We start from the raw sequence: 10,462 nt of genomic DNA, 5'->3' as shown, positions 1-10,462 counted from the left end.
AGGAAGTCTGTGATCCACCTGCAGGTGGAATCAGGCACGTTCAGCTGGGAGAGCTTGTCCTGAAGCAGAGCGGGGATGATGGTATTAAAGGCAGAGCTGAAGTCCACAAACAGGATCCTGGCGTAGGATGCTGGGGAGTCCAGGTGGTGTAGGGTGAAGTGGAGGGCCATATTAACTGCATCGTCCACAGACCTGTTGGCTCTGTAGGCAAACTGCAGGGGGTCCAGTAGAGGGTCTGTGATGGCTTAAAGGTGTGCCAGCACCAGGCGCTCAAAAGACTGGTCAGTCTCAGCTGGTCAGCGCAGTTCTTGAGGGTGGCTGGAGAGACAGAGTCCGGCCCAGCTGCTTTGCGGGGGTTCTGTCTCTTGAACAGTTTGTTCACTTCTCTCTCCTGAATGGAGAGGGTCGTCACTGTAGAGGGGGGGAGGGGGGAGGCCTCACGGGTGGAAAGGAGTTGTACAGGACTGTCCAATTGTCTTTCAAAACGACAGTAGAACTCGTTCAGGTCGTTGGCCAGACGAGAGTCGTTAGTGGAGTGGGGGGCTCTGGGCTTGAAGTTGGTGATCTGCCTGAGCCCACTCCAGACAGAAGCAGAGTCGTTAGCAGAGAACTGGCGCTTCAGCCTCTCAGAGTACAGTCGTTTAGCCTCTCTCACCGCCTTGCTAAACCTGTTCTTCGACTCCTTGAAACTGTCCCTGTCCCCACTCCTAAACGCGGCCTCTTTGTCCAGCCTCAGCCTTCTGAGTTTAGCTGTAAACCAGGGTTTGTCGTTGTTGTAGCTCATCCTGGTGCGTGTTAGTATACAGCAGTCCTCACAAAAGCTGATGTGTGATGTCACAGCCTCTGTGAGCTCATCCAGACTAATGGAGGCAGTCAATATACTATACTAGTATAGTATATATCCACAACTAATGTGAACATAAGGCCAAATCGGTTATCGTTGCTTTTATTTACCAACATTGCTGAATATCGTGTCCATAGTGTGTTAGCTGCAACATCGTAGCCATGTTAGAGCTAGCCACTATAGACCAATTATCACCCTACGTCACACAACTGTCAATTGTGCATGTCGGTTGCAAAAGACGAACTTCTCCCCGATCTATTACACTTAGGGGTGTCGATCAGGTCATCATATATCTCTGGCCACTGGATTGCAGGGATTGATATTAACTTTTTGAGGCTCTTGGCCTTTGGACAAATACATTTACGTTTCACTTGTCTATGCACAAAAGTCACTTGACCCCGATACCCTTAAACAGCCTGACCAAGTGATTGGGCAAAACTAGCCTGGCTAACGGAGGTCGCTTTCTCAGGCAAATGACGAATGAAGGATTCGGTTAAAGAAATTCGAGGCTTGCTATCTTCATCAGGCTCGTATCTACATTAGGCAGTCCTCCCTGACGTTTCTGGTGTATAATGGAGTGAAATACAACATTGTGCACACTGCCAGTGAGCGAGTCTGACTGAGGCTAAACAAATCAGAAAAATAATCGGACCAGCTGGCTAAAAGCAGAATTCGCATATCTCTTGAAAGCTGCCCTGCTCAACTTTTTAGATGTAAAATTGACTGTAAACCTGTAAAATTATTAACTTTGTGACATGACGTGAAGACATAGTTTCCGCTCGACTATGCAGTCTCTACCGGGCGACATTCTCACTCAAATTTCAAGACTTTCGTGATCCAAATCAAAATTCTGATGCAACAGATCAATGGGTAATCGCTTTCTTTCCTAAAGGCTGTCCTCCTCGACCTTTTTGGTATTTTAAAATCTAACTATTTGTATTATCCATGTGGTCCTTTTGCCATTTAAAATGCTATCCTTTCCCGGTTTTCTGCAACCACGTTGCGCGCGCATCCCGAATGTTTACAAACAATTAATTGGTCTATACCCACTCTTTTGTCTGTAGCTAGCCTAACTGCTAGTATTACACTGCGGTGATGGCTGCTAGCTACTGCTAGCACCGACTTCTCACGTCCAAATACATGAACTAGTTCAGACGTCAGTACCATATCTAAAGTCTCACTGCACACTGTCTTCAACATCAACACACTATGAAATTAAATTGAAATCAACTGGTACATATTCCCGTAACAGATGTTTTTTATGCTGTAATGTTCTCTTTAGCCTGTTTAGAATCAAATTAAACGTTTGAAAATTACAAATTGTGTGGGTATTTGTTTGGCCCTTAATTGTCTGATAGCCTAAGTATGAATCACAGACCAGGGCCAGATGAGCCCCTGATGAGTCGCGGATCTGGGCCAGATCCACACCACACATCATGGCATTAATAACTGTTCTGGGCCAGTTCTGGCCCAGAACAGTAATTCCAACCTGTTCCGGTATTGGGCCGTTGGCAAGGATGAGCCCGGTCCAGGTCCGTTTAGTGGATCTGCGCCAAATGCTAATGAAGACCTGGTCCAAATCTGGCCCAAACACATTTTGCTGTCTGGGTATCGATTCAGCCGACAAGGACTTATTTATTTGCAAGACCTTTTCGGGCCGTAGCCTACAATGCAAATATCAGCAAGTTTTATGCTTTATGAGCTTATGCTGCTGTATGTGAATATGTAACGCTATGTTATAAGAAATGTCTTATCTGTTGTTCCTGTGCTTTTTATGTTTCACTGTGGGAGAGTGTGAAACGTCATATCGATTCCTTTTTATGTCTTGACGTGAAGAAATGGACAATAAAGCTACTTGAAACTTTTACTGTACTCTCTGCATAGCCTTGAGGTTTTTCGCGTCAGGGAGGCTACATTTTTATACAGTATAAGCGATGCAGAAAACATTGGCAAAGCCACAGCATCAGTTGCTGTAAGAAAAGTGTACTTGGCGCTTAACCAGCTGATGAATCAATTCATCATATTCCCTGGCCATGTCCCAGTCAATGAAATCAAAGAGGGATTTACACATAGGCCTACATGCATACACATATATAGGGTGATATCAGGTAAAATGGGCCATTTAAGGTTTGGGGGTCCCAGCCCTGACAAGTAACAGGGGATTTGATTGCTTTATGGTTGCTATGGTGGGCGGGCCATCAAACAAGCCTGCACCAGAAAGTTGCATGGTAAGTAGCCTGGCATACCAAATCTAACTAAACTATTATAAGGATGATAAATATATTTAAAAAAAACATGCGCATAAAAAAACTATGCATAATATCTGTCTTGATGGCATCAATCACAAATAATGTTGTTAGTTTGGTATATGAACATATTTTTTAGAAAAAGTGATGTTTTTCTTGGTGGTCCAATTTACCTTAACCCACTGAGGTAAAATGGGCAACATGGTTTCAGATAAAATGGGCCATCATCTGTGTCACTCACAAACACACATACACATGTGTTGGAGTGTGTGCGTGTGAGGGTGTGTGTGTGTCACACCATGACCCCCCCAAGAGTAATAATGGTAGTAGATATTTTATGTACAGTGAGTATGGCGAACGAGAAGGAAGCGAGAAGAGAGGAGAGAGGGAGAAGGAAGAGAGAGAAAAGAGAGGAGGAGCAAGGACCAGAGAGGAAAGGATAAAGATAAAACAGGGATGGAAAGGAAGGCCAAACAATTACAATCTGTGGAAAGAGGAGAGGATGAAGGGGGCCTTAGATGAATACATGGAGGGATAGAAGAAAGGAATTACAGTGAGTGTGCACCTCTTATCAAGAGCATGGGGTGTGCCGCGATCCACCCTCCAAAGACGCATCAGTGGAAAGGTGACTGGCAGTGAACATGTGTCAGGGTGGAAGCCCTACCTTCCACAGGAGGCAGAAAGGGAGCTTGCTGCCACCCTCAAGACATTGGCGCAGAGGGGGTTTCCCTTCACAAAACATGATGCCCAGCAAGTGGCCTTTGATTTTGCAGCCAAGAACAACATATCTGGTTTCTCCAAGACAGCTGGGAGGGCCGGATATTACTGGTTTAAGATCTTTCTAAAGCGCAACCCAGAGCTTGGGATGCGCAAGCCAGAGGTCCTGTCTGCAGCACGGGCTGCTGGACTCAACAAAGAAGTGGTTAGCCAGTGGTTTAACCAGTATGAGAGCCTCTTGGTCAAGCTGGGTATTGAGGGCACACCGTCACATATATATGGAACTGTGACGAGTCTGGGCTTCAGGATAATTTTGTATTTATTATGGCTCATATGAATATGTTTGTTTAATGCAGTTTAAATGTTATGTGGCTGTATAAGCAACTGTGTTTTAACATTTAAATTTATGATAAATTACTATTTCCCTTTGCAGTTTCACTGGCCCATTTTACCTGAACAGCTGGTCCATTTCACCTGAAACTGCTTGTGCCAAAAAAGTTGGCACAGCTGATGTTTCAAGAACTGTAGGGCCTAAATAATTATATTTTATTACATAATTTCAACAAAAATGATCAAAAACAGTCATTAGTAATCATAAAAATAATAAGGACAATAAGTAATAAGGCACTAAAGATGAGCCTATACAATTTACCAAAATACGCATTTCGTTTATCTGCAATTTTTTTGCCAAGCTGCCTGTCTTGCTCTGGCAGCGGTGGCGGTGTTTGACTTAGCCATAAAAATATGCTTATTGTCTTCGTAGAGACTCATTATAATAGTTTGCTCAGATGGCAAGAATATCACCGCTCTCTCTGTCATCTTTTCCGCCATACCGTTAGAAAATCACGGTTTTGGTGATCGACCTTTCCTGCCTTTTGAAGTAGGACGTGCTTGTGCACTTGCCCTGATAAGTTTAGCCTGATTGAAATTAACCACATGATTTGGATGCGGATCAGCCGTCGACGAACCGATATTTGCGGTTTTCAGTTAGCTTGCTAATTTTAACGGGCTAAAGGGACAATTGATTAACTTAGCTTCAACTCTTTCAACGAACGGGCCCTTGACTTCTCCTCAACACACTTGTAGTGCTAACTCTTTAATAATGAGCAAGATCAAATTAACGCCGCTAAACTAGACTTTAAGGCTTTGAATATTGCGTTACTGAATGCAATTATTATGTTAGTGAAGCCAGCAATGTCAAAGAGTTGTTTAACAATCTTTGTTGTAGTTAGCCTACCACTCGTCAACACAATTGTAGTGCTAGAGTACTCTTTCATAATGAGCCAGCTCAAATGAACGCCGCTAAACTAGACCTTATACGCAGGGGCGGCTCCAGAATATTTTCAGTGGAGGGGCACAGGGGGGAGCAGCCGTGAATTGGGGGGTCATCCAATTAAGTAAATAATACAAAAGTAATGTCACCACTGACTTTTTAAATTCAATTAATGGGCATTATAGCAACACAAACAGTTAGTTTCCTTAAATTGCATGATATGAACAGGGCTGCCAACTTTTCCAAAAACCTTGCCTTGAGATTTGGTAGCCCCCCCCCCGGGCGAGCTTTTGCGAGCTTCACTCCCCCAAAGGCGAGTTTACACGGCTGCATAGCCGCGGGAACATATTTTATCAGGGGGGTGCTGGCGGGGGCTTAATGTTGCGGGGCGGCAGGGAGGAACTGGGAGTAAAAATTGGCCCTGGACTTTGATCCAGACTGGCCCACCAGAACTGGCCCCCATATAAGCCACCACAGCTGCCCTGCTAATGCAAGCATAGTCTGTGTTCAATGGGATGCGAGTTAGGGAGTTGAGTCGCACAGCGCGTGAGCCGAACATTTTTTGGCCTTTATTTGAGCGCAAAATAGTTGAGCTTCATGTAAAATAAACAGCCGTTTTTTAATTGGTAGAACCTTGTCTAGTGAAGGTGATTTCTTTGTCTCGGTTGTCCATAGTTATTCTTTTCCCGGTGCTCCCGAATGCCAGTCCGCTACTGCGGAGCTGTGCCACGGTGGTGGATTTTTAAGTCATATAATTTTAAATTCTCGTGCTGTCAGGGGGTGCTGCAGCACCCCTAGTTCCCGCGGCCATGCACGGCTGTTTGCGCGTCAATGTTGCTTCACTCGGTTAACCTGCGCGTCGTCCATAATGTTTACAACGTTAGTTTGGCTACTTGTTTGGCGTTGCCTTTTCAGCATGAGATATACAAGGTGTGGCGTGAGAGCGTGAGAAATGGGTGAAATGCGTGTGTCACACGGCGAAACCGTAAGAGTAGGCAGCTCTGTATGAATGTATATTTACACCTTGCTTTTTAAATGTTTTATGCCAAACATTCATCATACAGTATACTCATTCCTTCCCTTTCATGAAAAACGTTGTACATAAATAAGTGATTTGGTCCATTAGCACATGAACATTTAGACCCCTGCCCCCTGCCTACAGATCAAATTTTTCCTTCCTTATTGTCCCTATTTCACCTGGAGGTCCTTGGGTGCCGGTCTGGACCTGGCTGAATTGATCTTGATCCTGGCCTACACTTGACGGTCCCTGGGTACATTGCTGACTCTGACCTGGAGTGCTGCTGGTGGGGATCAATTCTGGCAAGATCTGAACTGCACTTTCTTCACTAGGTTTTTTCTTGATTAAGTAGTCTTTAATTTCATGAGTCCTTTTCATTGTTCCCTGTAAACCATATAAAGCACACCATATTATTTAGTTAATTTCCATGCTTTTTTCAACAGACTCACTACCTCACGTTTTGTACTTAGGTAACGTTAGGTTACACTCAACGTCACTAACCCTCTTCTACAATACCGAAGCACTATGATGAGAAAATCAATGAATGCAGTACTTAACTACAATTAACTCAATATGTTACCCAGATAGCAGAGTAGGGAGGACAAACGTTCTGCTCTCAATGTAATCACAAGAGAGAGTTCCAAGCATCAACAAATGCAAAACTGAACTTATTGCTCATTTAACATTGTGATAAAAAAAACACAATTGTGAGATTTAATGTACAATACGATGTATGCTGATCGACCTAGCTTGGAATGCCCACGACAGACTGAGGTGGCTTTGTTTTAGTTTTACAGTACTTAAGTGTGATGACATGGTTGCTCGTTTTGACGTTTTTGGTACATTGGACTTCATATAACATTTCTATTTTGAGTACTTGTATGTTGCAAGGCTTGCTATAAAAAATATATGTATGTTCGTACTCGGAAAAAGGCGCCTTTTTATATTCCCCTCAACTCCGCCAACTAGTGACTTTTTTGTGAACTGATCTGCACTATCTTCAATCATCAGCACATATTAGCTCTATATATCAAATAGATTAAACAACAAATTTAGCCAATCCCAAATTTAAGTAGGCTACTGTGTGAAAGGTGTTATGGAGGGCATTTGGATTTTAATGAGTGACAGTGATCAGCTCGACGTGACTTTCACTGTCATGAAATGACAGTTTACGGCTAGCTAGCTAGCTAGCTTAGTCTGACTTAACCTAGCAGTTACATTTAGCTAGCAATTTAAGTCGACATAAAATCCTAAATGTCTTGCATTACGCTAACAGAACTACAATAATAGCTAATATTTATATTTTATTTAGCTAACTATATCAATATCATAGCTTTGTTATCTTAACCGTTAGACCAAGGGAAGAAAGTGCTACTTACAAAACGGACTCATGTAGCTACAGTAACATTCAAACTGGTTGTCTTGAGAATGAGCGGGGTCCTAAGAAAAATCTACAGTAATGCTGCAGAATGTTGTCGCCGCAAAAGGCCAATTCAGCAATAAAAACTGTGCTATCTGGGGAATGTGCGATTTAAATAATATTGTATGAATACAATTCATGTATCCTCTATACACACACCATCAAAACCTACCTCAGTTTACGCTGTCCACAGAGTTAGGGAAAGCGGGAATATATGGCTTCTGTCATGTTCTGTCCAGGCAATTATTTCTTATTGAGATTGACATCCTTCAGAGCCAATGAAAATAGGGCAGGGGGCACCTGTGAACCAATCAGATTCCAGGGGGGGCACATGCCACTCCGTGCCCCCCCATTGGCTCCGCCCCTGCTTATACGGCTTTGAATATTGCGTTACTGAATGCGGTTATGTTACTGAAGCCAGCAATATCAAAGAGTTGTTTAAACAAGCTTTATTGTAGTTAGCCTACCACTAAAATATGTTGTCATGCTAACAGGTTAGAGATAATGATGACGAGCGTTCGCTAGAGCAGAGGGCGACTGCTTCAATCTGAAGTGATGGATGAGATACTTACGCTTATTAGCGAGTTAGTTCGGGAAGCCAATGATCAACAACAACAACAACCTGGTAATGTACTCGTTAGATTAAACATAATCTGAAGAAGCAAGATTCAAAACACGATGCCTCTAACATTTCTCTTGAACTGCAGTTGATTCTGGTTTCACCGTTCCTCGAATGGGAGGACAGACTGGAGGAAGGCCGGTTTACCAAAGACCTTGAAGTACTTAAGTGTACTTGAAGACCAGGGTTGAGAACCACTGCAATAGAGGTTAGGACTTTTCTTTCTACAAGCTCTTAAAGTAAGTGGCTTGTTTTACTGTGATTCGTTAATTTGCCCTAACTGTGTCCCTAGCCAATGACAAGCTGATTATTTTATGAGTTTTGAATTTAAAATAAGATTTTCAGCTTCACGTGAATGAAATAGAGGTTGGACTTTTCTTTCTGTTAAACGCCCAACATGTTGCACAGAAATGTATACAAATCATTTTAGCTGCATTCAAGCCATTCATATTTTTTTTTGTTATTTATAAAATAAGATCTAGATCTCTTAGGTGGAGGATTGTAATCCATGGAGGAATCGATGGGTTCAGCCGACTGGTGGTTTTCCTGAAGGCTTCTAACAACAACAGAAGTGACATTGTAATGGACCTGTTTTCGGAAGCAGTCGCCCAGTTTGGTGTCCCATCCAGAGTCAGATGTGACTATAGGGGGGAAAACGACGCCATTTGTCTGTTCATGGATGTCTTCCGAGGATCGACCCGAGGGAGCACTCATAATCAATGCATTGAAAGACTGTGGGGCGATGTCTGGAGAGGCGTGACAAAAAAACGCAAGGTCCTATGTAGTGTGGTCAGGTCTGCTGAGTTTATCATCGACAGGAAGCTCCCAGCCCTTCAGGACACCTACCACACACGATGCCTCAGGACAGCTGGCAGGATTCTAAAAGACTGCTACCACCCATCTTTCAGTCTCTACCCCGCTGCCTTCTGGACAACAGTTTCTATCCAAGGGTTTAGCAGGCTTCTGAATGAACATTTACATGGACATTTCTCAGTAGCCACTTTACATTGATGCATTTCTCACTAGTGGTTTTACATTGATGCATTTCTCACTAGTCACTTTACATTGATGCATTTCTAACTAGTCACTTTACACCGTGTCACTTTCAGCTACTGGTTGCACTATCAGCAATATTGCACTAACTGTACCCCACTTGTCTTAGGTTAGTATAGGTCTAAGGTTAGTATAGGTAATTATCTGTATTAGAGGTGTAATATATTGTATACTATTTTGTATATTTAGGTTTATAATTTATTATCATTACTTTTAACTTATCATAGATGTTATCTAAGTACTTATTATGTAATGCCTGGTTGCTTTGCATTGTCTTGTCCCAAAAATGTCAGTGCCCAGTCTGACTTTGTGGTGTTCTGTGTACCTGACAGTAAGACTTGAAACGGATGTCTAGCACTCCTTGTTTACATATCAACATAGAATATGAAGGAATCATTATTGCCAACAAAGAAAGGCATCTTTGGGCTCTTCACTTTGTTTACCTGCCTCATATAAAACGTGACCTGAGGACTGCCAGATACATGTCACCATATCAATTTTTTGATCAAGGTTGTCTTACACAACAATTGCAACATCACACTGGTATCCAAGGTATATTTAGAGCAGCCAGTTCCAGGGGGTGGCTGCACTTGCCTTTGACTGGCTACAAAGAGTTGTGGTTCCCCTCAACCAATTTCAACCAAGTGACGAACAGTTGGAACATCTCAGACAACACACAAATTGTTTGGGTAGAGATAGACAGTTTGGGAACTGATCAGGTCCTCAATGTCCTTTCTTAAATACAGTTCACACACACAATTTAACTGTTGTATTCACATTGTCAATAGGCCTTGGAATGAGTAAGCAGTTTCAATCACATCAATGTAATAAAGATGAGCAGACCATGTACAATTTTGTGTGTGTTTAATGTTATTGCATTATGTAACTGAAAATAGGATACAGACAAACAATATTCAGCCCTCCCAACGGATCAGCAGATCACATACATAACATTCGAAGATGAGTATCACGCCTTTGAAATCTATACATTTAAACAGAACAAAACACGTGTTCATGTAAAATAAAATTAATTTACGACTACATTTAGTCCTCCCCAAACTGATCTGCAGAACTTATTCTAACCTATTCCAAGCTACACCTTTTAAAGGTGTCATAAGTCTCACCCACAGGTAAGTATAGCACCAGCGCGCACGTGTTTGCATTTGGGAACCTGTCCAGTCCATCTTCTGGGTAGAGGAAGGTGAGCTCTAGCTGTACCGGAAATATGTAGGGTGATTTCAGGTAATGTGGGACATCAGGTAAAGTGGGACA

The 10,462-nt window shown here is 42.7% G+C and overlaps 1 long non-coding RNA gene across 1 annotated transcript; it reads left to right on the top strand.

Annotated features, from left to right (window-relative positions):
• Window positions 1-6,173: 6,173 nt before the first annotated feature.
• LOC124480091 lies at window positions 6,174-9,492 on the top strand. Its single transcript, XR_006957510.1, has 2 exons — window positions 6,174-8,345; window positions 8,614-9,492. It is a non-coding gene; the product is annotated as an uncharacterized LOC124480091 (long non-coding RNA).
• The last annotated feature ends 970 nt before the right edge of the window (window positions 9,493-10,462 follow it).

The sequence above is a fragment of the Hypomesus transpacificus genome, chromosome 17, assembly GCF_021917145.1.
Source record: "Hypomesus transpacificus isolate Combined female chromosome 17, fHypTra1, whole genome shotgun sequence".
Classification (NCBI taxonomy): domain Eukaryota; kingdom Metazoa; phylum Chordata; class Actinopteri; order Osmeriformes; family Osmeridae; genus Hypomesus; species Hypomesus transpacificus.
The sequence above is the reverse complement of the archived record's forward strand: the minus strand, read 5'-3'. Positions and strand labels throughout refer to the sequence as shown.